Here is a 6,297-nt window from a genome sequence, read left to right on the forward strand (position 1 = left end):
AGGGTTCGAATCCTGCTGTTTTCCTGCTATTTACAATGTGGGTTCAACTTGTGCTACTTACATCTGTATTTGCTTCCTACATCTTTCTTTAGCGTTAAATTCTTGTGTTGATGGTTTAAAAAGAAAGATAGACCTGCTCTAATCAAGCTTCCCATCCTGTTTTTTCCTGATGGCTTAGTCGGTTAAGGCTGGTACTTTGCTAATGTTGGTGGTCAGGGTTCAAACCTGGCTTTCTGTCTGCTAGTCATGAGGTAGGTTAAATTCCTGATTCCTATGTATTCATATTCTTGTTTTGATGGGTTAAAAAGAAAGATAGACCTGCTCTAAACAAGATTCCCAGCTGGTCCTTCCTGATGGTTCAGTGGGTTGATGCTGGTGCCTCGCTAATGGCGTGAATCAGGGTTCAAATCCTGCATTGTCCCTGCTAGTCACGATATGCGTTTGCTTCCCAAGTCTGTCTTTAGCATTATATTCTTGTGTTGATGGTTTGAAAGAAAAGATAGACCTGCTCTAAACAATTGCCACAGCTTGTCCTTCCAGATAGTTCAGTGGGTTAAGACTGGTAATTTGCTGTTGGTGGGGTTCAGGGTTTGAATCCTGCTTTCTGTGTTTCTTTCTGGTCTGAATTTCTTGCTTTGAAGCATGAAACGAAGGATAAACCCCCCAAAAAAAAGAAGGTGAGTTGTGGGACTTGATGGCTTTGTGGTAAAAGCCTTGCCTCTGTGCTCAGAGGTTGCTGGTTCAAATCTGGCTTGTCCCCACACTGGGTAAGTTGTGTGGAAATTAGTGTGTGGTGAGCAGTGGGGTTGGTGACTGTTGACCCCTGCTGGGTTACAGCTTCAGAAAAAGTGAGGGTGACAGTTTTGCATTTAGGGGGAGGAGAGCTGTTTATTAAATAAATTTTTTTTTGTCCGGAGCCTATTTTGAAACTTTTTTGCTTCATAACCCCCTGTTTTCAGCTTCTCAGATGCCAGGGGGGCAGACGCCTGATTATTGCCCCCCGGGTTCAGGATACGCCCTCTGAAACTGTCCACATCCGACCTTCCACGCAGCCATTTCTGACACCTTCCTCACTACGGTCACTGGAGCCTTCCACACTCTTAACTTTGAGTCCTGGCTGGGGTTTGAACCAGCAACCTCTCAACCCAGAGGCAAAGCTCTTCCAATTGAGCCACAGGATCTCCTCCAAGAACCTGATTTTTTAGGACCTTTTTTGGTTCTTTTATAAAACTTTTTAAACAATTTAAAGGAAAGTTAAAGGGTAGGAATTGAACCAGGTGAGTCAGATAGCAGAGGCTGCATCACTAACCACTACACTACCAGAGGGGTGACAAACAAGGCTTTGCTTATTGGACTCTTGGTTTTTCTAAAGTTACCTATAGTTTCATACTAACATTATAAGAAGTTTTTAAAAACAGAACAATAAAAGGTCATTAAAATTGGTTGCTGGTAAATCATGGTATATCAGTGGTGCAGGTGTTGGAGATGTGGTGCTTGTACCTGAGTCACTTCTCATAGACTTCGAGTTACTGGGAGAATGTACAGGAAGGAGACATTTTGACCCTCTACCATCATGATCTAAGAGAAAGTGCTGGACTCCTAATTATAGAAAAGCCAAGAGTCCAATAAGCAAAGGCTTGTTTGTCTCCCCTCTGGTAGTGTAGTGGTTAGTGATGTGGCCTCTGCTATCTGACTCACCTGGTTCAATTCCTACCCTTTAGCTTTCCTTTAAATTGTTTAAAAAGTTTTATAAAAGAACCAAAAAAGGTCCTAAAAAAATCAGGTTCTTGCAGGAGATCCTGTGGCTCAATTGGAAGAGCTTTGCCTCTGGGTTGAGAGGTTGCTGGTTCAAACCCCAGCCAGGACTCAAAGTTAAGAGTGTGGAAGGCTCCGGTGACCGTAGTGAGGAAGGTGTCAGAAATGGCTGCGTGGAAGGTCGGATGTGGACGGCTTCAGAGGGCGTATCCTGAACCAGGGGGGCAATAATCAGGCGTCTGCCCCCCTGGCAGCTGAGAAGCTGAAAACAGGCGGTTATGAAGCAAAAACATGCAAAAAAGTTTCAACATAGGCTCCGGACAAAAAAAATTTATTTAATAAACAGCTCTCCTCCCCCTAAATGCAAAACTGTCACCCTCACTTTTTCTGAAGCTGTAACCCAGCAGGGGTCAACAGTCACCAACCCCACTGCTCACCACACAACTTACCCAGTGTGGGGACAAGCCAGATTTGAACCAGCAACCTCTGAGCACAGAGGCAAGGCTTTTACCACAAAGCCATCAAGTCCCACAACTCACCTTCTTTTTTTTTTTTTGGGGGTTTATCCTTCGTTTCATGCTTCAAAGCAAGAAATTCAGACCAGAAAGAAACACAGAAAGCAGGATTCAAACCCTGAACCCCACCAACAGCAAAATACCAGTCTTAACCCACTGAACTATCTGGAAGGACAAGCTGTGGCAATTGTTTAGAGCAGGTCTATCTTTTCTTTCAAACCATCAACACAAGAATATAATGCTAAAGACAGACTTGGGAAGCAAACCCATATCGTGACTAGCAGGGACAAAGCAGGATTTGAACCCTGATTCACGCCATTAGCGAGGTACCAGCATTAACCCACTGAACCACCAGGAAGGACAAGCTGGGAATCTTGTTTAGAGCAGGTCTATCTTTCTTTTTAAACCATCAACACAAGAATATGAATACATAGAAATTAGGAATTTAACCTACCTCATGACTAGCAGACAGAAAGCCAGGTTTGAACCCTGACCACCAACATTAGCAAAGTACCAGCCTTAACCCACTAAGCCATCAGGATGGGAAGCTTGATTAGAGCAGGTCTATCTTTCTTTTTAAACCATCAACACAAGAATTTAAAGCTAAAGAAAGATGTAGGAAGCAAATACAGATGTAAGTAGCACAAGTTGAACCCACATTGTAAATAGCAGGATTCGAACCCTGATCCCCACCACCAGCAAGACACCAACGTTAACCCATTGAACCATCGGTGAGGACAGGCTAGGAAGCTTGTTTAGAGCAGGTCTATCTTTCTTTTCAACCCATTAAAAACAAAAATATATCACTAAAGAAAGATGTAGGAAGTGAATCCTGATCGTGACTGGCAGGCAGGAAGCAGGATTCGAACCCTGAACCCCACCAACAGCACGACACCTGATTTAACCCACCGAACCATCAGAGAAGACATGCAAGGAGGGTTGTTTAGAGCAGGTCTATCTACCTTTAGACCATCAACACAAGAATATAAAGCTAAAGAAAGATTTAGGAAGCAGGAACATAACCAACATCGCAACTAGCAGGATTCAAACCCTGATCCTCACCATCAGCGAGTCACCAGCCTTAATCCGATGAACCATGGAAGAGATCAGACTGGGAAGCATGTTTAGATGAGGCACAAGCCTTAAACCACTGAGCTACCACAGAAGTGCTTTTTTTGGTGGAGATATCTTTCATTAAAGAGCAGGAAATCAAGAAATTAATCCAACACAGAATTGAAATGTTTTCAGAGTGGACAAGGTCCAGAAGTTTTATTTACCAACACAGCAACCACCAGCTCGAGCAGGAATCAAACTCTCAAACTCATCCTCGTGGGGACCCTGACATTAACCCACTAGGCTATCACATCCATCCATCTATCCATCCATCTATCTATCTATCTATCTATCTATCTATCTATCTATCTATCTATCTATCTATCTATCTATCTATCTATCTATCCATCCATCCATCCATCCATCCATCCATCCATCCATCCATCCATCCATCCATCCATCTATCTATCTATCTATCTATCTATCTATCTATCTATCTATCTATCTATCTATCTATCTATCTAATATGATGTGAGGTCCAGTTAACAGCTAAAACAGGTAGAAGTAATAACTACTTTTTACTTAAGTACATGTCTGAGCCAAAACTTTCACTTGAGTAAAAAAGTTTAATCAGTTCTTCAACTTTTACCCGAGTATTTTAAACATGAGGATCTGTACTTCTACTTAAGTAAAGGATTTGTGTACTTTTGCCACCTCTGACACACGCACACACACACGCACATGCGCACACACACACACACACACACACACACACACACAGATGTCATGTATTCTATAAAGTTTTTCATTGGCTTTGTTATATTTTTAAGAACTTTAACGTATCCAGATGAAAATAAGAGTTTTCTGAGAAAAAGCCTGAAATCGTTCATTATAATAAAAATGTGTGTAATTACCTGATGTTTGAGCGGCTCCTTGTAACCACCAGAAACACGGTTGTGATAAATGATTGATGTAGTTTGCTGGCAGAGCTCTGTGATTGGCTCTCTCGTGTCTAATAGCAACAAGCGTCATGTGAGCCAAACAATGAGCTCAGGAAATACCGCAACCATTACAAGCTCTTATGTCCTTTTAGTGCAGTAGATGTGGAGTGTAAAAGCTTCTGCAGTTACATGCAGAATAAAACATGTCTGTAGTTTCATACGTTTAAAGTATTTGGATGGATTTCAATACAAGAACTTGACCTGCAATAAGTGCATTCATAAAAAAAACTGTGCAATAACTACAATTTGTACATAAATAAGTATTTGTGCATTAAATACATCTGTGGGAGCAGTGTGTGTGTGTGTGTGTGTGTGTGTGTGTGTGTGTGTGTTTGCAGTACACTATGTATGAATTTGTGGATGAGGGTTCGTGAATGCTTGTGTTTGTGTGAATACAATGGCTGTGAAAAGTGTGGAAACAGTGTTTTATGGTGTTTAACAGTGTTTTATGGTGTTTGAGAGACACCATAAAACATCTTTTGTTTTTATACAACAAACTTAGTAATGTAACAGTATGATGTTTTTCTTCAACCAAATAAATCTATAAATGTCCCACTTTAATTTTATTGTAAAATCGTTCCTCCGCATGAAGAACAGCTTCACACGCTCTCGGCATCCACGCGGTTCGTTTCTGAAAACATTCAGCTGAAATACTTTGAGGTGCCTTTTTTAAAACTCTCCAAAAATGTTTTTCACTAGTTGCTGATTACTTGTTCATCCCAGAGCAGTTCAGTAGGATTGAGGTGCGGTGACTGGGCAGGTGGTTCCATGATAGATATCACTCCAGACGTCTGTCTGCTCTCTAAATAACGCATCTCTGGACTCAAAGCCATGAAAGACATGGTGTTCCCACACTTTATCAGACTCTGTAACTGCAAAGTTGGAGAAGTACAGTGTTTACCTGCTGTAGAAGTTTAACTCTAAAGCTCTGGGAGAAAATGTCCAGTGTAGCATGTGACCACTAGGTGGCGATATTACAACAAACATCACTAAACAGTTCCACATTCAAGCCACAAAAACAAACATCCAATTGTGAACTTTTAATTTTAAAAATCAACAGACAAAAACACAACTTACACAACTTACACAACTCACACAACAACTAGATTTCACTGCATTTACAAAAAAGGTGACAGTAGTTTATTCAAAAAAGTGATAATAGTAATACTGTAAAAACGCTCACAGTTAATATAAAATACTTAAATACCTGTTTAACCTCACGGATTTCTCCTAAAGATACACATCCTCACACTCAAATCAAATCAAATCAAATCAAATCAAAACTGCCAGGTGCAGAGGAGAAATGTGATTTTTTTTACGCATCATTTATAAACAATACAAGCAAATTTCTCCAGGCGGAACCTCTCAGATATCAGTAACTCAGCAAATGTGAATGAAAAGCAGTGAAGGAGCTGAAAATTTGTCTTTGGTAAAAACTTTTGGTGAATTATAAAGATATTCTTTTTAACAAATATTAATATTATTTATAAATTTCATGTTCTTATTCAAACAAAATGACACATGACAGGTGGAGAATTCAGTGTATGAAGAACGATTCAGGGTAAAAAACATGATGATGGAATTAAAATGATGTGGAATAAAACAGTTTGGAGAGAAATGACTGGTTTGGGGCCTTTTTTCTTTATCACTGATGTGCTCTGAGTTATGAGAAGCTTTGCATTCCAAAGCGTTGACATAAAAACCTTTTTTTTCCCAAAAGTCCCATCGAGTGAGTTTCAGCCGGTCTGGAAGTGCAGCACGTTCACGTCTCTTCACGTGTAACATTCGTTTAGAAGGCTAAAATTAATTGCACAACAAAACCAGTGAAAGATTCAAAAATCTACGGGAAGCTACAAGTAATCGATATGTGCAAATGCTGAGCTGGAGATGACTGCATTATTACTGCATTATGACTGCATTATGACTGCACTATTACTGCACTTTTACTGCACTATGACTGCATTATTACTGCA

The sequence above is a fragment of the Silurus meridionalis genome, chromosome 2, assembly GCF_014805685.1.
Source record: "Silurus meridionalis isolate SWU-2019-XX chromosome 2, ASM1480568v1, whole genome shotgun sequence".
In the NCBI taxonomy this organism is placed as follows: domain Eukaryota; kingdom Metazoa; phylum Chordata; class Actinopteri; order Siluriformes; family Siluridae; genus Silurus; species Silurus meridionalis.